Source organism: Hirundo rustica, chromosome 5 (assembly GCF_015227805.2).
Source record: "Hirundo rustica isolate bHirRus1 chromosome 5, bHirRus1.pri.v3, whole genome shotgun sequence".
NCBI lineage: Eukaryota > Metazoa > Chordata > Aves > Passeriformes > Hirundinidae > Hirundo > Hirundo rustica.
In genome coordinates, this window is record NC_053454.1 from 54,620,084 (window position 1) to 54,644,320 (window position 24,237).

The window sequence follows — 24,237 nt, forward strand, 5'->3', positions numbered from 1 at the left end:
CCACACACACATAAAGAATTTTGCCATATAACTGAGAGTGACCAGACACCTCTTTCTGTATTATTAATTTTTTATTCCCTTTTTGGATAAAAGACTGTCTGCTTCCAAGAAGGTGTGCTGGCAGCATTAGATGTCTGGCACCCTATCCTGCAGAACGGTAATTAAATCAAATATCTCAACTCCTTTTGTAGATTGGCTCTTGAACACTGGGTGAAAGAACCCTGCTTTAGGGACAGCAGTATTAGCTGGTTGCCTGTTGCTCTATTCAGTGGCTCCTTCAAAGCAAACATCACAGTTGGATGCCTCACTTTGGTTCCAAATCAAAGAAATGAGCTGAGAAAAGCACCAGCGGCCAGATCAGGTTGGCCACATTAAAACAGGAGGTCAGAAACAGAGAGATTTATTTTTCAGAAAGCATTGTGTGATATTCTTGTTCAACAGCAGCCAAAGACACTATTTTTTGACTGCTACCAGGAGCACAGCATGGATATTTCCATTTCCAGAAAAATTTGGAGAATGCACATTTCCTGTGTCAAAGCCTGCAGTTCTGGGTACCCTAACAGCAACAACTGCTGAAAGAGCTCCACATATGAAGAACTGGAAAGAGAAAGGTGTCAAGCTTAGCCCTAGTCCTCCTATGGTCACTTCAGAGTTAAGAACACAAACAAGATGCCAACTTTTTCTTTTGTTTGAATTTTGCTTATGAAAAAAATCTGCTAAATCACAAAATTACCTCTGATCCTGTTTTTATACTGAGCTGTTACAAGTGCTAAATAGTTATCATTAAGCTTTTGATTTTTCTTGAAATATACAGATACATTCTTATATAATTTCCAGATAGCTTGTAATTCCTGAATCACTTTCCTCCCCCCTATTTCAAACTTTATTATGTTACAGGCTTTATGTCAAGGTCATCAGTTTGCACACAATGTAGATGTTAGGCTATTTTATTGGTGTTTCTGAATGGAAATGTCTCTTGACTATTGATTTGCAAACTCTTGAAAAATCTGTGCTTTCTTTCACAGCTGAAAAACTGAGACAATAAGGTTGACACAAACACTTTATGGCGTCAGGTACACACAACTATTATTGTGGAGAACTGTGCTTCAGTGGCATTCAGTCCGGTCTTCATTCAGCACAAATCCTCTTGTCTCTATGTCTTTCTCGTGTTTGGCATTCCCTGAAGCCATTTACTTAAGTGCCTATAGAAATGCAAACAAAGACATGAAATACCTCAACAATTACTGTACCTGCCCTTTGGAAAATTATTCTCCTAAATGAAAGCACACTTGAATGAGGACATCTTGTGGAAAAACATCCAGTAGGGATTAAAAAATGTCCGGGATCAGAGACTGAACCAAAGTGTTTGGTAAAGCATGCTATGTCCCATTACCCTGCAGAAGGATTCGCCTTTGGTTTCTCTATTAAGTGTCCTAGAATCCTACAAACGGCATCACTGCTTGGTCTTTCTATTCCAGTTGCTGTGAGTCACACAGCTTGAAATGTGACTGTGCTGGCCACGGTGACCATACTTCAGCAAAGGGGTGTTTGAAATGAGTTTATGAAACACGTGGTAAATGTGCTAACCCTCCACATGAACCTCCGGACAGCTGAATGTTCAGCTCTCATACCTGGCAAGGACCAAAGAATACCAGGACGCTTCTGAAGAACTGCATATTCGCCAAGACAAGGAGACCCTTCAGTGAAACATGCCACTTCCTAAATGCAGCTGGCAATTCTAGAAGATAAGAGATGGTTATGGACTGCTGACCCAGGAGAAGAGCCTGACTTACTACCTTCATTTCTTGAGGAAACTCCTCCCTCCATGTTTTTCTACACTCCAGCCTTCCTTCACCCTTTTCTTTCTTTCCTCTCCCTTGAAGAAATTTACCTATCCACTCTGTAATCTTAATTTTTGTGCAGACAATTTGTGTTTCACAATTTATTTTCCTCTGTGGAATAGCTACCAAGTAGCTAAGGCTGGGTACAAGAACAACAAATAAAAGCTCAGGTTAAAAAACCTTATCTCGCTGAGAGCAAGGTAGAAAACAACTCCCATTCTAGTCCAGAAACCTCTTCCACTACAGAGCTGAAAAGATAGCTAAAGAAATAACTAAGAATAACAATAATAGTAATAAATAATCCCATGCATTTGAATGAATGAAAACACAAGTGAATGCATTGCCACCTTTAACACTGATACCGAAATAAATGTTTAAAAAGCAACCCTCCTGAGAAGTCAGGAAAATGCAAGGATCCTTGTGAATAAGTGATCCTCTATGACATCCACAGAAATAAGTAGAACAAATCCCTCGCTCTTGCTGCAGGGCACTTCTTAGCTGAACAACTTTTCCAAACAGAAAGGGACTCAGTTACCACTCGGGTTCAGCTGTGAAACACCCATCTGTACCTACAGACTGTCAGAGGCAGTGAGCTTCAGTCTCAGGAAACGTCCTGATATTTCGGCTGATGCCAGCCCTTCAGCTAAACCAGCATGGGAAATAGCAAGGAGTGATGCAAGGAGAAAGGAAAATGTACATCTAAAACCAGCATGTGAGCCTAGGGCCTGCAAGTCAGTCAGCACAGCACCTCCACTGAAGCCTCAACACACTGATGTTACAGATGGACTACCATTGCTCTGTGCTAGAGGAACGGATTGAAGCACATGCATTAAACATTTTTTTAAGCTTCAGCCTGACCTGCTGAGATGGATAAACAGACAGCTTCCACTCTGTTTAATCCATTTAAAACATGTCTGACACCTTCAATGCTGTTAACTCTGGTCTTCAGTTGCATCACTCAGCTCCAGTGGCTGAGCCAGCGTTCAGGCTCCTACACATATATAATTATCTCTGCTAAGAAAGAGTAAGCACAGGAAAGCCCTGCTGGCCTTAGGAGTGGAGCTGGGGGGAAGTCTGGGGTCCTAGAAACCAACCTTTTTCCTTTTGCTGTGAGCACACAATTTCACCACCACCCCTCTGATTACTACACAAAAAAACTTCTATAATGGCTTTACTTTATATCCTTCTCTTTTCCCGAGCATTCTTGTTAAGGAATCTCAATGCTCTTGTAAAACCAGAGCACAATCTGGTTTCTGTCACAGAAATCACAGTGCAGAGAGGCATTTGTTTTTTGTTTTGTCTATGTTACCTCTTAGACTACGCTTTTTATTCCTTCAGATATTTTAATTGGGCTTATAATTAGACCCTGCCTCCCTACCTTTGTGCGCCTTTTGCCAGCTTCCTTTCCTAAGTGCGAGATCCTAACAATATTAACATTCTCCTCTGGAACCTCTTGAGATCTTAGCAGTAATTTCATGCACCAATAATGTTTTGCTGAAAATAAACAGACCTAAAACATTGGTAACCTGGGAATAATCAAGAAGTCACACGTGTCCTGATACAGAGCCAGGCTGCTTGGTGACCTCTGTAATCACGTCACTCATTACCATATCCCCAGCCAGCCACTTTCCCTCTGGGTGATGGAGCGATTACCTGTCCAGCTAAGGAGACCCAAAAGCTGTGACTGACAAACCAATGAAACCTAATGGGATAGAACCCAGGTGCCACAAAGGTTTAGGCTCACTGGAGTGATTTTGTTGTAGGAGCTGAAGATCAGATTCCAGGTCCTGCAGCAAGAAACTGATTTTTACCCTGGCGCAGCTCTAACATTAAACGTTTCAAAGGATTCAAGGCATCTCTTGCATTCCTACTAATCACAGGTCCCTAATACCATTCTGGACACAGGCATGTGAGACTCCACGACTGCCTAAAATGAAGCAACTATTCCCCTCAAAAGCACTGATACTTCCATATCTAAATATCTGTCCACAAGCAGCCAAGAAACCTTGGCCATGAGCCAAGGAATGTGCAAATGTCAAAATAATGTATTTAAGACATTTAAGACACATATTTAAGACACAACCAAAATGAAACACCACACACATACACACCACACACCTGAATTCTAATCCTCCAAACACTGAGACATAGGAAGAATGAGACAGACTTCTGTCTTGGTACATACAGTAAATCTCTCTGCAATAGCAAAACCCTTCCAGGAATCCTTTACAGCATAGATGTCTGGTGGTTCTTCTACAAATTACTAAACTTGGCACAAGTGCACACAAAAAAAGCACAAGTTAGCTTTTTAGTTTAAAGACTATCTTTCTAATTGCAACTGGAACTTCAAGAGGCCAGAGACCACTGTAACAGGGAAATTGATTATTCTGTGGTATTTGGAATCTTGGCTGCTGGCAAGTTTTTAAGAAGTTTCAAACAAACATTCACCAGAAAAAAAAAAAAAATCCCACAAATATCTCCTCTCTCAGATAGGAGGGAATGAGTACCTGGCCACTGAGATTCATCCCTGAACCATTTTTCTGTGATTCCATGCAATATCCAGGGAAAAAAAAAAAAAAAAAAAAAAAAAAAAAAAAAAAAAAAAAAAAAAACACCAAAAAAACACCTAGATGTGCAATATTTATTTCCCAAATATTAATCTTTGTTTTCCTGAAACTCAAATATAAGACATTTCAGTCTTAAGCGTTCATGTCCCAAGGATTGACTTTCTACTCGAAACTGGTTCTAATAGAGAAAGAAAAGCTACACCAAAGTTAAGTTCGTTGATGGCCTTCTGAAACACAGAGATTGAATCACCCTCTGGGACTGATCTCTCCTGTTCACTTGCTTACACCAAAATCTAACTACAAGCACAAAGGATCTCTATTGGTCTAAGTCAACAGGAAACTGGAAAAGGTCTTTAATATTAAGAGGCAGAGAACAATACATCTTCAAGCAAATTACCTTACTCATAAAATATTTTAATTCTGTTTCTTTGGTCTTAAACACAATAAAGTCACTTGATTTCAGTGAGCAGCTGTATTTCTGAATTTGCTGTTTGACTAAAACAGACAAAGTGAGTTTGTGGTTTTCAAAGTTTTTTTCCTCCCCTTGTTTTTAATGGCTCGTTGAAATCCACAGAATAATCATTTGCTCTTATTATGTTTCAGTCTTCAATTATAGCATGACAGAGGAGCAATCTTTTTTCAAAATTACTTTTTTAATGGGAATAAGTCAATCTCATAATTTATTGAATTCTCAAACTTCAGCTACAATGGCAAACACTGTACATAAGTGAAATCAAGATAACAAATTACAGTAAGCAATATAAAACCACAGAAATGTAATTAGACAGTTTCAACAGTTTTTCTTGTCAGGGCAATGGAAAGCATGCAGATGAATCTGAAAGTTATACTGAATTTTGCTGAGTACAGCCTAAGAACCACCTCATGTGATAGAGTCAGGTCCATGCCTTGAGGTCAAGCTATGACAGACAAAGTGCTTCATGAAAAGCTGTTAAAATAGCCCTCACATCCTAGCCTTCATGGGTTCATTCCCATTGGCACAAAATGGATTTTATTTCTCCTTCTAGACTTCTCAGCTCTATCAAATACCACCATCTTGGGTATTAAAGACAAACCCCCAGTCTGTCATTTTGGCATTAAGGATTCCAAGATGACAACTTAGGTTTGCCAGAGACTTTGCTATAACCCTGAGCAAACTGTTTTATCTTCTTTCCTCTCTTTATCACATCAACTTAGATTGCAGCTTCTTTAGGAAAGAACTCCATCTTAGCAGACAGAGTAAGAGACCCTCAACTTAATTTGATCCTCTAGGCACCACTGTAATTACAAAACAACAATAATCAGGGGAAATGATCAAATAATTAATGTGGAAAAAAAACCCCAGAGATGCATCTTATAAATTATTCAAGTAGCTGAAGTTATTAATAACTTCCTAGATTATTGAAACTAAGCCAACAATAAAAATCAAATTTATTTTTGCTACCGGTTCCTTCTGTTACCAGCACCCTGTAAGGCTTAAAGCTACAATGACACATTTAACCTAAGTGCGGAAACCACCACTGCCAAGTGCTTGCCTTTGGACTGAAAACCTTGCAGGGGAACTTTTCCATTGCAATGACTTGCAAAGTCACAATATTTCTATGTCCATATTAAATTTTATAGAAGCCATTTTTTTATTACCAAATGTAAATTTGGGGCCTCTATTACCTGCCACACTGTCTTAAAATAGTCCCAAGGTTATGCTGCCATCGCATAACTCTAGAAATCTGTAACCCCGATTCAAGCATTGGAAATATAACACAGAATGTACAGCAAAAGAAACAATGTAGCACCGAACACAATTTTCTACTACAATAAGCTGGGGAGTGTCTGAGCAGAAAATTCATCTTTCATATTGTACGCATCAGCAGCCCATAAGTGAAGACCACACTTCTATCAAGTGCTCGAATGGTAATGGCTCTTGCGGAGCCACTTCTGAAGTGTCAGAAGACAACAGCAATAGTTTTCTGAAGTCCTGAAGCTAATTGTTTGGCTATCTGGAAATGAATGTAACAGAGAAACCTGCTTCTGCTGCCGTTCACTTTGTTCTCTGTACCCAGTCTTGGCTCCAGGCCCTCTACCCTCAGCTTTATTTGTGAGATCAAAGACAAGACAGCACTCCTAGAAGATGCAACTTCCAGTCCAGTACAGAGTAACAGGAGAAAGCAGCAATAAATCTAAAAAGTTCCTTAGCTGCCAGATATTAAAGGGAGCAGGGAACCTTTTTGGGCTTTGAGTACCAAGACTGTTAAAAGATCAGGATCTTCATGGAAAATACTCCACACATTGTCTGGCAAGCAGCTTGTTAAAGCTCGAGTTTTGCCAGAGCAGGACAGACCTTGTCCTAAGCATTTCACAGCCCCGCAATTCAGGTTGCCCTACAACAGAGGGGACCAAGGACTCGAGACTTCTCTTGTACAGCAGAGGAAAAGCATCATGAAGCATCCTCACCTCCGTATCACACAGAAATATAACTTCACTTAGTGGAGAGACAGCAAGACACACCTGAGAACCTGCTGGCAAGCATGAGGTTCAGCCATTAACTCATAAGCCGGATAGCAATGGACTGCAAAGGTCTAAATAGACTCCCATAAAACAACAGTTTTATTGAATACACTGGCCTATGGATGCTACACATTTTTGCACAGTGAAAACAGAGCGATCTGTGTCATGTTAAGAGCTGTCTCTGTGCATAAGTCTGAAAGAGATGGCCCAATTCTCTCCAAGAGAGAAACAATTTAAAAATACTAAAAAGAAAGCCAGGTGAAAATGTCCAATAAGTCTGTTTTACAGAAAATACTGAGTCAAAATTGTTGGCTGCTATACTGGGGATGATTCCACTCTTCTCAGCAGCCTGGGTTTCATAGCTGTGTATAAAACATCCTCAAAATGGACCTCAGAACAGCCTCTCTGCCTCCATCCCAAGGCAGCAGAAGTGTTATGACGTTGTTTTTCATTATCATGCAGGAACTCTAACTGCAGGAGTAGGAGGGCCAAACCCTGACCACACACAAAAATACATGGAAATCTCCATTAAACAGAACACGGGAAATTAAGCAAGGGGAAAAAGCTGTGCTTGATGAGACAACTGAGCAGACCCTGGTCATAGTAGTAAGAGAACCTGCAGCCTTACATCAGAAAGGGCACTCTTTCATGAGCTACACATGAGGACAATGCTCTGTGCTAACACCGCTGTTCCCTACAGCATCAAACACCTAACAGGAGGGAGCTAACAATGAAAAAAGACCATGCAGTGAACTCTGGGCAGAGACTTATTAGCAAGTCTAACATCAGTTGTACTGAAAAATAGTAGCACAGTTGTATTCCCCATGTTTTGCTTCAGTCTGTGACCTTGCTTTAATGTGTTGGTTATGAATATCCACCCAAGAAATGGCACACATGGTGATATCACCCTTTTCCCTGGAGCTGCTTTTCAGGACTACAAGGAAAATAAAACACAGTAGCGTCCATGTCATGGCTCTTTCATTTTTGTCCAGTAGGATCTTAGTGGTATGAAAAAGAGAGCATGAAGGCCATGACTTGGGATACTACATTTTTATATTTATAATGTAACAATAAAGATTTGCAAGATCTTTAAAAGTGTGGACCTCATTTTCTGAAAACTGAGATTGAACCGCCTTGTCAAAGAGCGGTGCCTTACTCAAACTTCTGCGTTGCCTAGAGACTGCTGTTTGACACCACAGCAGAAAATAAGAAGTTGCACAATCAAATAACTGAATCAAAACAATAAATCTACATTTTTACTGATTTTAGCTTGTCTCTCTCTCTCTGACTGTATCTTGGATGCAGGGTGAAGATGATAACAGTGAGTTGCACTCACTAATAATTCATTTAACCGATTATTCAGTATTACTGCAGGAAGCAACACTGGAAGTATCTTTTGGAAAATAAAGATGCCTTGCTTTTAGGGCAAGAGAGTGTGAAGTAGACAATGTGCAGGGACTGATTTTGAGCATGAAGAACAACCAACAGTAAGCTGCTACCAGTTCTGCAAGCACTGCTTAGGCTGAGACAGGGATTCTACAGGGAAAGCACTAAAGCTAAATCATTCAGCTAAAGCCCCATGAGAAAATATACATAGAAAAGGACAAAAGAGAAAAAGAGAAACATAAACCCATGCAGAATCAGAGAGTTTTATAATTAATTAGCATATTAGCATTTGATTTGGGAATCTATCCACTTTTCCCTTTCCTTTTTTTTTTTTTCTTAAACAGGTCCTCAGTTTGTTAAGCATATAGCTTATTCTCTGCACAGGGAGACAAAAATCACACATATCCAATGAGAAGCAATGGCTGTCAGGAAGATAAGTCCATAGTGCATGGAACTATCATGCACCCACAGGGATGGAAGGGACCTCTAGAAGTTACAGGGTAAACTTCCACCTCAAGGCAAGCTCAGTTTTGCCTTTGTCATTCCTGATCAATGTCTCTGCCTGACTGGCAATTAAAAAGCAGCCACAGATACCTCAGATCCTGAGCAGAAAGTCTAATCCCCTGTCCTTCTCTGTTGGAATGCTTTTTCTTAATCTTTACTTCCAGAAATGTAACAAATTCCCTTGTTATCCACTACAAACCTGAGGTATAGTGGATAAGTTTCCTCCTTTCTTTAAAAGGAAGATTATTTCAGGTATGTTGATATTCTGATAATCATCACTACCCTTAAGCTAGAGAAATATATCCAGAAATTATAATACATCGCCCAGAATCCCAGTGTAAGATTAAGCAGGCAATGAAATAATAATTTCTGAAGAATGTTCACCCTTTTTAAAGCTACAGTATTTATTGTCAAAAGAGAAATTTGTACATCAGGGTTTTGCCTCTTATGATTAATGCCACTTATCTTCTGGTCAGCATAAGATCAGCTATGAAATTGTTTCCATAAGACAAGGATATATTTATACTAAGAATAAAAGAGAGCCATTTGATGTTACAAACTTAATGCAGACAGAAGTTTTTGTTCTGCTTTTAGCAACAAATGCCCCCAAAACACTAAACATCTTTAGCCATTTGAAGAGATCTTTAAATCTCAGAAGACAAATTTTCATTGGAAACAATCAGAACGAGCCAGCTTTCTCATTTGAAGGAATTAAAAAAACAATAATGAAAAAAACTGAAGAGAAGTAGAACATAAATAATCCCCCTGCTTGCTTTGCTTTCACTGCATATCTCCAGGGGTTTCAACCAAACTTCCAAGGCTCCCTGCAAATTCTACATGAGCCTTGGGCACCTACAACCTGCCCACCTGTTACAGTGAAGACCAAATTGTTCATTTCCTCTCTGCAGACACTGTGGTGACCTTCCCTCTTCTCAGCAGCTTGAAGCCTTCTAGCTTTCTCTCCAAGGAAGAGGAGTGTCAACTCTTTCTAAGGAACTAATTCACGCAAGCAAGAAAAAGTAAATTTCTGTATACATTTGTATAAGCAAGCACTGTGTAAGGGAAATGAAGAGGGGGATTTTCTGTGAGGCTTTACTGCAGATCCGAACAGAAACAGAGTTAAGCCAGTGATCTCTACATCACAAAATCCACCAGTGTTAATGGTAAAACATAGCACCAGTAAAGCCAAGAAAGCTCAGTAAAGATTAAAGGAAACAATTTTTTAAGAAAAGTTATCCATGCTGTCAGTTCTCCAAAGGATCTAATAAACCTCAAGGCAAACAAGCAGTCCAAATTCTGTCCCTCTGGAAAAGTTAGAGCAGCAGATTCTGAGAATTTTGTCACATATGTTATAAAAAGGCTAGCAGCATGTCTCAGACTTGACTTATGTCTACACAGAAATGGCAACAGGCCTTGTTAGGCAGAGCTTTTGTTCTTGAATCATCATCAAAACTCTCCAGGTCCAACTGAGTGGCCTAGAGCCAGGAGTATTCATTGCTTTGATGAGGTCTTTTCCCCCAAAAGCATATGCCTAGCTTATTCAGCCAGACCCCATTCCTCTGGGAGATGGAACAAAAGTATCCTTGTACAAAAGCAAGAAAGAAAGACAAGCATTTCCATCTCGAAGTAGCTCTGTTTGGAAATACATTTGCTTGTGAGGATGAGCTACACACATAGCACATATATAATTATCCTCAATAAGCAAGACTTCATGAAGCCTGCTTTTACAAAACAAATGTGGAATAGCACAATCCAGCACCCAGGACAGCTGTGCTGCTGCTGGCCCAGGGCCACAAGGGACAGACACCCAGCTCTCCGCTTTCACCACTGCAATGGTCTAAGTCCGGGCACCCATTGTACCCACCGCATCTATAACAAATCTCATTGGGACAAGAGCACTTGTCACTGAGACAACACAGGCCTTTAACAGCTTTAGTAACAATATTTCAGCATTTCAAAGGACAGAGCAACATTCCAACAGCGCTCAACATGAAAACTGTGAGCTCTTGTAAAATTCTGCATTCGGAGCAATGGCAATATCAGCTGGCCTCCAAAGAGCCAGGCAAAGTCCCTCCCTAGGGAAGGGAGCATTCACACAAGAAAGCCCACTGCCCTCTGAATGGAAGGGCTTTAACAATTTACTGGCACAAGAAATGCAATACTTAAGTCAAGGGTACTTGTTTATAGCTTATTTGATTTAGACATCATAGAAAACAGAAACTTCTGTTTCTTTCCTAATATAACCCTTGACCAATCTCCCAACTGGATTTTAAATTTGATAGAGCCCTTCTTTCGATTTGACACCAAAATGAGGCTGTGGTGATTCAAGATTAGTTTACAGTAAGTGGAAATTCCAGATTAGCTTTCAGTCAAAAATACCGTGGGACTGTGGTTCACAGTTCTACACTCAGCTTGCAAACATACTCTGGAAATATAAGACCCTAAACAACAGATGATATGGCAAAGCTAGTGGATGCCACATGGTGAGATGCAAAGCCGTCAAGGAAAGATGTCTCATAAAAAAAAATAAATAAAACTGTAGTACCAAAAATTGACTGTATTTATTTCATACGCCATAGGATTTGGTTCTGTTCCCAAATGGTGCTATACCAATAAATCCTCCTTCCCTAGGAAGTTACAGCAACACAAAGGATAGAGGAAATGACACATAAACAATCTGTGTGTTGACAAGAAGGCAGTTTTGTAATATGTTGTTATTTATGGCCAACACTTAAGCAGATGGAAGACGCATCGAAATGCGAGTTTCACTTAGAACATGCAGGCCAGGGAGAAGTCTCTGCAAGAGATGTGCTCCACTGGAAATCATGAGGCACTTCACAGCTAGAACTGCATTACAGTGTTTGAGAAAACATCCTGCAGACCAGGTAAAGATGCAACAGAGAGTCTCTCAAATAGGTGTCAAAAGGGAAGATGTGAAACATTATTCAGAAGTGCACATATCCTGAGCAGCCCTCTTGCTTCCTGAAGGAAGTGGCATATCCTACAGCCCGTCCTGCTGGAAGTCTGCCCTTTTGCTATTCCTTCCCCCAGGGCTGGTGACATGCCTCACTTCTATGGGCTCAGGTGCTGAACCACAGTCACGATGGTGAAAGCAGCTGCAGGATTCGCCCTTGCTCTGTGCACTGACCAGATTTGCATTTGTCAACCCATAACATTCATTACACTTCCCAGGGGCCTTCTGCCTCAGGCAGTGCTGGGAGCACACGGTGATACAGAGCAGGAAAGGAATGGACTTGCCAGGGAGCAATTTCCAGCCATAACTCACAGCACAGCACACAGCTCCCAACAAATGCACTTATTTTAGCTGCATCGCTTTCCATCGCATTAGCACATGCACAAAAAGGCAAAATAAGTTTACAAGGGAAAAATATTTATGCCTCCTCCTCTCCCTCCCCACTATTTCATTTCATTCTAAATCAGTTTGGAAGCCCTGCTGGCATCAGGACCCTGGAGCACTGACAGCATCAAGGAGCTTTCACATTCTGAGTCCAACTCTCTGTTTTCCTCTTGACTGGCAAGGCCCCTTAGTCATTCCACGGGACACAAGAGGGAGCAAAGCAGTTTTAGAACAGCAGTCTCTTTCAAAGCCGAAGTTTAGGAGTTTCCCACCCACTGAGGCATCGCCATGCAGGCTAGGGTAATAACCCCCTCACCTCCCTCGGCTGGCAATTCAACTCCTCACGTCACATGACTGTGTGCTCCAAGGATTTAGTTTGTGGTTCGGCTCCCAAACCAGTTAAATGCTCTGTATGTGCCTTTTTGCCTCCCTCGGCTGACTCTGAGCTCATTAGCCAATTTCCGTTGCCTTTGGCAGGGAGGAAGCGCCCTCAGAAACATTCATGTTTTTTGCAGGAATTAGCAGGAGAGCAACTGAAAATACTGTTTAAGACCCTAGCTGGGAGAAGACTGCACCATAAACGCCCTGTCTGACCAAGCCCCAGCAAACCTACGTGAAGTTGCTCCTCAAAATACAAACATATAGAAAATTAGGATTCATTAGCTCTGCTTCTCTCTGAGCTGTTCCATTTTTTTTCTAGGCTTCCTTGTAGCTTCATCCAAACTCTGTGATGCTCACCACAAGTTCTGCCTGCAAGGTTTATCAATATTGTCTCTGCCTGGCAAAGTAGTGAGGTGTCCTCCCTTCCCAGCACCTCGCTGCCTGGAGCATGTCAATGTAAGCACCGTGTTCCTGAAAAGACGCACGTAACAGGGAAATTATTCAGCACAAGGGTCACACGGACAAAACAAGAGACAATAGACAGAGGTTGCACCAGAAGAGTTTCCATCTTGATGCAAGAAATTTCTTACAGTGAAACAATCAGCCAGTCACTGGAACAACCTCCCCAGGGATGTGGTAGTGTGTCCATCACTGGAGTTTCAAGGTGCAATAGTACAGCATGCTAGGTAGTCTCATCAAGGCTCCCCTTCCCACAAAGGGATGGGCCAGATGATCATTCAAGGTCCTTTCCAAACTTCTGTGATTCTCTAATGCCCAAAAAAAAAAAAAAGGGTCTTTCTGCTGCACCAATACCCAATCCCTCACACACCCCCAAACACAACTCATGTTGGGACAGGAGCACCATAAAGAGGTTGCGGGAAAAGCCAGGACTAGGGAGGAACTTCTTTTCTTTTGGTGAACCAGGTGGCTCAAATGCACAGCAAATTTCAGTTTCAGGTGTTATTTCTGGAGGTCATACCTCAGCTCTGTTATGCTAACAGTTGCTAGACAACAGTTTTCATATGAATATAAAAATCAACTACCAAGAAAAAGAAGTCTAAAATATTGATCTGATTTACCCAGGAACATCTGAAAATTCAGATTAAATTTAGCTAACAGGTATGTCCAGGTAAAAGTAGAAATGAAAGTGTTCAAACAAACCACTTTCAAAGTTAAGCATTTTAATATTTCTTTCCAAAATATTTCACTCTCCTCTGAGAAGTATTTTCTTTTTGGTTTTCATAAAGTGCACAATCTTCCCTTTCCTTTCACTGACTGAAACAATATTTCACCTAATACTTTTTCTGGGTTTTGATAGGCAAAAAGGCTGCACTTCTTGCTTTACAAAAAATGCAAGAATAAAAATGTCACCATTCAGATCAATGAGTGGCTTAGGCTTTTCTTCAGGAGAAAAGAAATCTGCAATTCTGTGAGAGTTTCTGTTTCTTTTCGTACAGCTCTTCACAACTTTGCATAGTTAAACTGCAAATTAGGCTTGGAAAAGTTATGACTTCTGCTTTTTAAAATATGCAAGCAGGACACTTTTAGGTCTGAAGCCTCCGCAGGCTTAGCTTCACTCTAACTGGAGTGAGGTCACTGTGAGTATTGAGGCTGCAAGGATACAGATACAGGCAAACACACGAGCTACTATAATCCAGCTGAACTGAGTAACTTACAATGTTGTGTTAACAACTAGAGTGGAAAATACAGACAACACAGCTTGTTAAAAAGATTAGTTAAAAAGGTTAGTTAGAAAGCTTGCCAGAGTTGTACTGGCAATGAACACACTGATAAGCACCCTCAAGGTGAATTACAGCAATGCTGCTGAGGTCAGAGGGACATTTTGCAGAGAGCGCTGCCTGATGGCAGAGCAGGGCACCTCACCTGGGATGCTTGGAGGAGACAGCAGTAAAATGTGCCTAAGAAGTCAGCATAGAATAGATGGAGTAAAATTAAGGTTGTTTTTTGTTGTTGAGTTGTTGTTCTGTTTTTTCAAAAGTTCCTCTTTCCCTGGGGATGATTATTGAAAGCCTTATTTTGCTAATTATAAAGGTTAACCTAATTTTAAACCCATGGAAATTAATAGAGATTAAATTCTGTAAGCTACCTTATTATCCTACACATCTTGATAGCACTGACTGCTTTGGCTTTTGCAAGGATCAGGAACCCAATCACCACCATGCCAGTGCCCTGGTTTCAGCCAGCCCACACAACCCACTTCTTCCATCGTTTTCCTGCAGCAGCTCCAGAGGCACCTGCTTGGAGAAAACAGGGCAAGCCCATGTGGTGCCTGCCTCTCTTTTGAGGAGGGGTGCCACCCTCAATCTGTGCCTCTGCAGGAACGGGGCAGCTGGTGGCCCACTTAGCCAGGGTTCCCAAGGTGGTAGGTGCACAGAGCAGAGCAGCCATGGGGCCTCCGGAAAGCTTTCCAAAGTGACAGGAGTCAGAAAGCCTCATTCCCACCCCCTCAAAACAGATTAAATACATAACTAAATCCTTGCATGCATTCCCCCTAAAGACGTTCTTTTTACCCAACTTCTCACCAACTCTCTACAACCACCTCCATGATTTTTCATAGCTGCACTTCCTTACCCTGGGAAATCTTAAGTATTGAAATGTGGATGGGGAAAACCACGATAGCCAAAAAAAGGCTCTAAATCATGGCTGATCCCAAACCAACGGGTGAGTTACTCACATTGAGCCTTCAGGCATTGCAGCAGCTTCCATATGTGTAAAGCATCACAAGGGGATACTCATCTACATGTTTAAAAGAAATAAAAATATTTCTGCCAGCTAAACAGCCAGAGAGGCAGACAAACCAACATATTTTAATTCAAACAGGAATTTAGCTATTTTCACCTCAAGGATTTATAATATGCCCTGCCTCCCAAGTGCATTTCCTTCTCCAATGTAACTATTACTCAAAGTACTATGAAATGGCTTACCAAAGCTTTTTCGATGAAAAATCAGAGAGGAGAGAAGGCCATGTTCTGCCCATGCACCCAGCATCTCACATCAGGCAGCAAGCTGGGTTGCTTCCTCCCCATCCCTTCTCTTTTGTTCATCATGCATCATGCCTGCTGTCCCAGTTTTTCACATTTAAAATACACAAGGCAATACTTGTAGGCTGAACCCAGGAGCCAGGATGTAGAGAAAGCAAGCTGGTGTAAATCCAAAGGTATCATGGAGCCGTGGTGATTTACACGAGCTGGGCTGAAGGCTCGCTTTGCCTCCTCCAAAGCGCAGCACTACTCGTGTGACCATAAAACAATAAATAACAATAATAAAAATGCTCTGTATGCATTCTAACTTGAATAATTGCTTTCTCTCTTTCCACTCCCCTCAAAGTGGCAGCAGGACACAGCTACTCCCATTACTTTGCTAACCCAAAGAAAACCAAGCTCTTAAAGTCATACATCCCAAGAAACATTAGGAACGTGTTTATGCAACAAAGCAGAGGCACCTTGGCAGCAAATGCCAACATCTTTGTGCTGCCTTGAAAGACCCAACAGGGACACAATAGCAGCAAAGTAGGTTTTGGCACATTAGCCAAGTATGAATTTCTGAGGGAAACCAGGAAAGCTTTCAGCACTTGCTCTAAATCTCCACCTCTTTCTCCTCCACTTCCCGCGCAGAACCCGTGTATCGTCCCGGACACCAGTAAGTGCCTTGCCGGCTGGTCACACCAAGACTATCCTTATTAGTCACCAAAGCAGATATCCAGCTCACTGGAAGCATTTGTACCTTGGCTGTGGGCATCTTGCTGGTGCATCTTCAGTGGCTGCCTTACCTATGGCAATGCAGTACTCTACACATTTGCTTGGGCTTGCTGTGATCACACTTACTTTGTTACAAAAAGCCAAAATAAAATTGCCTAAAGGGTTCAGACAGAGAAATCATTGGCAGCCCTGTCACACAGAGAGTGTCCCATTACATGATGACAAATCCTGACTGAGGAGTCTGCTGGTTTGCTGACCTCCAGGTGTTGCTCAAGCCTATCCAGGATCAGAAGGACAGAATTGGAATCTACAGCTCTAGAGGTCTAACTTTGGCCTAGGAGAGTCACAGTTCCTTTAATCCTTTCCCTTTTCCTGACAGACTGTGCTTCCTGACCCAACCCCTCCTGTAAGTGCAAATATGAGCACAATGAAAGAAATAAATCAGTAAAGACCCCTGGGAAGCAGAAGAGGGAAGACTGTCTAAGGGCCAGAGATTCATGAATGTAAACATTGTAGAGAAAAAGGAGATTGGTAAAAAATTTTGCAAGGAGGAAAAAAAAAATCTTGAAATCCATGCAGATTTATACTGGAATGCAGCTGGGAGATGCAAGGTGGACTGTCAGAAGCTCTGTGCACTGGTCTGGCCCTTCTGTTTGTCTCCGTGATAGTGCTCTCACCAATATCAACCCTTAGGTTAGTGGTAAAGAGCTTAGGAGCTCCTTGCAGGGAATGTGCCACAGGTTAAAATGAGAGTGCAGAACTGGAAGTAAAGGGGCTGGAGAAGAGAATAGATAAGAGGAAGAACAGAATCCTGCTGCTTCTACAGGCATGTGTCCCTGAGTGATTTTACCTGCTCAGTGACATGCTGTTAAATTTCCTCTCTGTGTTCCAGAATGGAAAACTCCATACCTGTGCAACCATGACAACAGCATACAAACACAATTATCTGTACAGTAAAACATGAACCTTAAGAGACTGATGAAGGCATAAAATCCTCTACAAGGTTTGCAGCAAGAGTCTCTTTAGCCACTGGATCACCAATATGAAGTCAACCACCACTCTATGAAAAAAATTTAGAGGCTCATTTAATATTGTTGGGAACAGCTAAACCTTTTTTGATATGTCTAAAAGAAAACAGTAAACAGAAAAAAAAAAAAAAAAAAAAACACCAAAACATGCAGTAACACTAAGCTATCACTTCTCTCTAAACTTGGAAATATATTGATATTTTTGGTATTGTCATTATAGCTTCAGACCGGTATAATCCTTAAGGTCTGGAATAACTGCATTTATCCATTCACCATCACCTGCTGCCAGAAAAAAAGTTACAAAAATATACTAATGGCACTTAGCTTTGTTTGAATACTGTAGGAAAAACAAAAGCCACCTTTCCCAAGGTGGGAAACACCACAACTCCGAGAGTGCAGTTTTCCCTCTGGCTACAGGAGGACATCTGGCAGTCACAGTTTATAAGGACTTGAGGTGATTTACAGATGGCTCAAGCCTGCCAGAAACCGGTGTGAAAGTACATCTCTGCATTAGGCAGAGGTATGTGGAGCCAGTCAAATACACCTCAGAGACCACCCTTCTAGGACTCTTTGTGGGAATAGCTTCGCTAGGCTGTCTGTAATGAGTTATTCTTGCTAGCCTTTATATTGCTTTAGCAATCTAGAAGCTCTGAGCAAGATCAGAGACCCAGTAAATTTTTTGCACAGGTAGAATCCCTGCTGCAAGCCTCTCTGGCCAAAAGCCTGGCACATTTCAGTGGAGCCAAGATACAACTCTGACCCAAGCAGAGAGCAGAAAGCCACATCGCGCCGTAAGCCTCTAGAGGAGCTTGACACAGAGCGCAGGACTCCAGATTTTGCACCCTGATGCACTGCCTGACAGACCACCTTCCTTCACAACACCTACATGGTGGGTCAATAGAGTGACCCCTGTGACAGCAGCTTTGCAGAAGGGCAGCACTGGGCAATACAGGTAATTCTCGTGAGCACAGAGACGTGAAGTCAGGTACCAAACACCATCTGCCCCCGACAACTTTCACATCATGAGTGCTTCCCAGCAGGGCAGCTCCAATACCAACACACACCTCTTGCATTATCACTACAGGGCGCTTTACATTTTAGTGTCTCTGTACAGTAAGAGTTACCATGGCTTCCAAGGCCCTATATTGCTGTTTTTAAATATCACCATGTCAACTAAAACTTTTGAAGGGGTTGCTGTGTTTCTCAAGGGGATTGGAAGTCCATGCTTTATGGCACTAATTGTGTCTTTTTTCCTGCCACTGGTACACAGAGAAATGCAAATCAGAAATGGCACTCTGCACAAAATTGCACTTCTGGGTTTTCAAGTCACCACAATTATTTTTCATGCCTTGCCATCTTTCCAGATAAACCATGTCACAGCTTCCTCTCTAAAGTTTAGCTAGCATATACTGAAAAATTTTTACTACACAAAGCAAAGGTTCTTGTCCCTATGACAATAGAATGAAAAAACTAAAGGGTAACTTCCAAGTCCATGTAAACCCTTCTCATTCATCCCCATATCACTTCACATTTGAGACACAAGCTTACTAAGAAGGTGCACTTCTTTTAAATCCAGAGAGGGGCTGGAGGAATGTACAGGCTTTACTTGCAGGACCAGGAGATTAAAGCTTGGGAACTCAAGGAGGGATTTTCAAAACAGCTCAGCTCAGCTTTGGAATTATTCTGCTTTTAACACAGTGGTGATAAGACTCCCATTGTCTACAAAGTGGGAAGTGCTACTATTTCACTTGGAGAAATAGGATCAGCAGCATGCAATCTAAAAATGCCCAGCAGTTTTGAAGTCCTTGGTACCAGGAAAATATGTCTTACCACTTCTTACACAGCCAGCAGGTTGGGAAATGTGGATTTGGGAGGGCTGCCTTGTTTTAAACACAAAGGCTCAGAGCCTCACTGAAACACCTGCCTTAAGAAGATGGAACACTGAGCTGACCTTCAACTACTGAAGGCTGAAATATCATAAACTCCAGAAACTCAGCAAACATAATAGGTGACTGTGACAGTTCACAGCAACTCATTGTCTTCTTTTTCTCAGTCTTCTCTAAGTTAATCCCTATTGCTATGTTCCAGGAATAAAAAAAACAAAAAAACAACACCTCTATATGAGAACATCATGACATTATATTTTGTCCTTTACCTTATCTTTGGTAGAGACAAACAAAATGAAAAGACTGGAAACAAATGCCCTTAATTCCTGTGTCTTTATGGGGTAAAGTCTTTCCTCTACTTTTCCAACCCAACAACTTCTTGGGCTGAACCAAGTCTATCCATCACTGAGTGCCAAAAAAAAAAAAAAAAGCCTTGCAGAAAAATTGAGAAAGAGAAGCAGAACACTGTTAGCAGCAAGTGATTTTATATACGGTAGCCAACTGCAGAGGTGGGGAAAATCTTTCAATGGGAGTACGGTGAAGAGAAGATGAAACAGAAATTGGTAGGAACAGTCTTCTTCTATTTCCAGCTCCGTGTCCTATTACACAAAGATGGCAAACCTTGATCAGAATAAAAAAGATGTAAAAAATAGAGGAGCTTCTGTTCCTGGAAAAGCTCCAGGTTAGCTGACTTGGGGGAAAGGTAATAAAAGAAGCCTATTTGTTTTGATATGTTAATTCATCTATCCAGTTTTTGTCAAAGATCAAAGACAAAATTCTGGTCTGGAAAGACTAGTGGACAAGAAGACTTATTAGAGCACCGGACCTGTAAGACATAAACAATTCTTTTAAACCAGAAACTTGGGGAGCGTGGTGGGAGAGCAGATCAAAACATGAGACCAATTTGTCTCCGGTGAAGCTGCACTTTTTTGCCCAGAAGCCACCGAGCTGTACCTTCTGCATTTACTGTCTGGGTGGCAAGCACACAGGAAGGTGACAAGGGTTCACAGAAGTCCCCCCAAGGGGTCCACCAGATGCACATCTGAGCTCAAAAATGCCTGAGACTGAATCCACTGATTTGGCACCAGTGGTGGAAGATCAGTTCACAGCGACAATTAGGGATGTTCTGGCAAATGAACTTTATTCATCCTTCTATGAAGCTTAATTTATCCTTCCTTCTCCAGAGTGGATGGACATAGGCACACAGTAAAACCACATCTGCAAACAGCCCTAACAGATGCAACAGGGACTCTATACAGGCAACCAGGTCCATCCATACCAATCAGTTTGAAAGAGCTGGAATATCATTTTCTGGGCCCTCAGAAACACAGCGGCTACCACAGAGCATGGTCCATAACTTGGATCAAATAATGTCCTGTTGTGGCCCCAGAAGTGACTTCTGGATACATCAAATTCTGGAATTAAAGGTTTGCTTTCTTCCCTGTGTTATTTTCCCCCGCTAGATCCTTATATTTTTTTATTTGTTTGCTTAAAAGGAAATGAGCCTAAGGCTGTGCTTGCTTTCTGCGTATTTTATTTGATCATGCTGTACTTCAAGTATTACATCCCTTCAGTGACGCCAGGCCTCAGCAGCTCTGCTAGAGCTCTCTCACACAGAGAGGACAGATTCACTGCCTCCTGTATTTTCAAAGGAATTTTTCCTCTCCTTTCACTGAGAATTATGCAGGAAGCTCAGCAGAACCTTCATATATTCTGCAGAGACCTTTAATTATAAGTTTCTAGTAGGTTTCCAGCTACTATATTGTATCACCCAATGACAAAGTAAGAGAACTTGGTGTCCCTTTGCCCTCCCGCTTATACAAAATCACTTTGAGTACTTAAATTAACATTGTATGTCTGCCCTTAAAGGAGTGCTCCATCTTTAACCTTGAGCTATGTGCACTCCCGGTCCTATCTGTGCAAGCCTCTTGTTCTCACCCAAAGTGCAGCCCTGCTTAGCTTTTCCCATTAAATTAACTAGGCATTTTTCACATGTGGTATGGGATTCTTTTACCTTATCCCCAGTGCCAAGAAAGGAAAGCATACTGTACCTCATGTTATGTGGATTTAGAGACTAAATTTTTGCCTTGATCCGTTACCACTGCAGCTCAAGACCATTCCAGAACAAGGTCAGTGTGAATTTGTTGCTAAGGTTAAATCTTGATCTTGCCTCCTTTCCCCCCCTTTTTTTCTGTCAGACAAGGTTCTTTTAGAGAGTTCACACATGGCAGGTGAAGTATTTCATTTCAAATGGACTTGTTTGAGTATAGTTGGTGTCACATGGGATTTCTGATTTAGTGGAGTAATAGAAAATGCACTGAAAGTATAATACAGATGTACATTACACTAAGTAAATTACAGCAATTGCAATATGCAGTCCAATCACAATTCCAACATGATTCCTACTGCTGATCTCTGTAATATGCCAGCTGGCATGACAACAGGCATCCCTGATCACCAGGAAGGAGAAGGTGGGTTGAAGCCATCTCAAACCCATTGCACACCTCAAAATTATTTTTCTGGTTGTCTAGTTCATGTACCATGTGTTAGGCTGAACTACAGATTCACTCCTCCCCCCACCCCTGCAGGGAGAAAGTCTCCTTTAATGAGGTAAGGGAGAAATTTTTGAAAAATAAACACACAATACCTGCACCTTTCCAGCAAGCTGATAGGGAGGTCAAAATACAGTGAAAAATAAGCAAAGACATGAAGAATAACTTAGGAGAAGACAGAGGTCTAGGGACAAAGGAAAACAATCACAAAACCTTTCTCTTATTTTTTCCAATTTCCAGCCACAGCAAGAAGCAGCCTCTGCCTTGAAGGCAGAAACAGTCACCAACAGCAAACAGCAGAGCAGTTAATACTAAGGAACTCCAAGTTAAAGCAAAGTTTCAGGAGCTCTTTGCAAGAGCATGCAGCTACAATTGCACTGTGGTACACATACATTAATCTGAGATCTTCAAATCATTTGTGTCAGCCAAAAAGACGAGTTTAAGGGAGACCAAAGAACAAGAAATTATTGCAGAGACTTAAAAAAAAAAATCACACTGCAGGATGCAGAAGTTACATTAAAATCCGAAGTATTACTTGAGCAATCAAAACTAGCAGCTAAGAGCACTGATATCTAATTGGCTTTTAGAGCAAGCTTGACTCATATGCTAGATTCAGATTTATCAAGTCAATTCAGATATATCCTCCATTGCAACAAAGAGAAATCTATACCTGCATTTCGCCTTAACTGGTGGTGCCAGACAAGGAGCAAAGATTAGTCCAATCCTCTGGAAGTCCACAGGGAACACAAAGCTGGTTAGGAAGCAGAGCTACATGTTCCAGAGACCAAGAAACTTTTGCTTTATGAGACCTTTGGTCCCAGCATCACTACTGACCTACACTCTGTCAGGCACTTCAGTGAGAGCTGTTCAGGGTTTTCTTCTGCTGTTGGGATCACCAGCTGAACACCATCAAGTTCAGGTGAAACCAATCTGCAGGAGCAACGCCCTTGGTGAATCCTAACACTTGAGAGGTCTGGAAGGAACATAGTTTAACTTATTTATAATGCAGGGCAGCCTGAAAGGAAGTAAAAAAAAAATATATATATATATATATATATAGGAAATAGGATTTCATCACATCTGCTTCTCACAAGTTGCACATCCACAAATAAGAATTTCACTGGAAGATCTGATGAGCCTTGTTATATGGATAACTCTAGGCAAAAGAACTCTGCTTGAAGGAACCAAATCCTTAAGGGCTCCCCTTGTCTGTTTTTGAGTTGAAATGACCTGAAATTAATTTCCTTTTTACATTATTGAAAAACTTAATTCTGTATTCAAAGAGGAAATACTGCTAGTTTGGGAATATCTTCCAGGCATAACAACAGGATGAGCTGTAGCCTTTGGGAACTGTGCACACCTGTAAAAGCAGCGTTCCCGGCCTCTGTGTCCATCCCCACTCACTTTTGCTCACAGCTCCATGGGGAAGTTTCAGACATGCTCAAAAACTCCGATAAGAAGTGGGTAACTCCCAACTTCCACTTTTAACATTAGATTAAGATAATTTGACTAATTTTGTTTCACTCCTTATTGGGTGAATTTCTTCCAAAAGTTATGCATTAGCAGTGTTTCTTCAGGAAAATGAAATTTGATCTGCGATGCACAGACTCTACTGCTCAAAACCAAGCAGAGGTATTTTTACTAACAAAAACAACGTGCAACTGAAAAATTTGCCATTCCATTAAGAAAAATTAAAACATGATTTTGGTATAAGTAGAACAGAACTGTAGCTAAAAAGCTCATTTGTATAAAAAATTATAATATTATGGAATTATATTGTTGCCATCACAGAGCTGAATTTCACACTATGTTGGCTGCTGCATCCAGGGATTAACTATTTTCTCATTTAATGTATTTTGCAGAGACTCAAGCTACACCCCTTAGGGGTCTTAAAAGGAAAGAGAAGAAACTTTTATTTCCAGTTAATCAGGAAATATGAAAAAGTCTAGTTTAAACAATATATGCTACCAGAAATAATATCAGTTGCTGGGAGCAACTAAATTGGACAAAAATTCTTGATCAAGAACTAAAACTGAAATTCTTCTTGGTACCTGACCTAGGCCTAAATTGCAGAATGTGAAAAGACCAGATAAACCACGTGGAAGAAAGAAAAGTAAGAATGACCATGGGATGAAAGAGAGGATAAAGATGGCATCCTAGTAGCAGATGACAGTCATGTACAATACATCACCCTCTTTTTCCTTCGAGCTGTCCCAGTGATACACACAAAAATGACTGCAACAGAAACTCAGGATTAGAAACATATGTACCATTGCCTTTGTCACTTTGAACGCTGCAGAGAGCTCAACATAAATGTTTTCTCCTGCCCTCTTGCTACAGAGCCTGCACTGAAGTGTTTTCTGTGGGCTCAGCACGCGGCGTTGCTGCATCAGTCAGCATGACACCCCATGGGTTAACGCACAGAAACTCCCAGGTTAAGCCTTCCCTGTCTCAGTTCCTGATGTCAATATACAACAGAGCCATCTCACTGCATCTAAACTTGAGTTGCTCCA

At 41.3% G+C, this 24,237-nt stretch overlaps 1 long non-coding RNA gene across 1 annotated transcript; it reads right to left on the reverse strand.

The window, feature by feature from the left end:
- Window positions 1-378: 378 nt before the first annotated feature.
- On the reverse strand, window positions 379-22,565 carry LOC120753160 (uncharacterized). Its single transcript, XR_005700993.1, has 3 exons — window positions 22,395-22,565; window positions 1,632-1,738; window positions 379-1,202 (listed from the first exon to the last, which is right to left on the reverse strand). It is a non-coding gene; the product is annotated as an uncharacterized LOC120753160 (long non-coding RNA).
- Window positions 22,566-24,237: the final 1,672 nt, after the last annotated feature.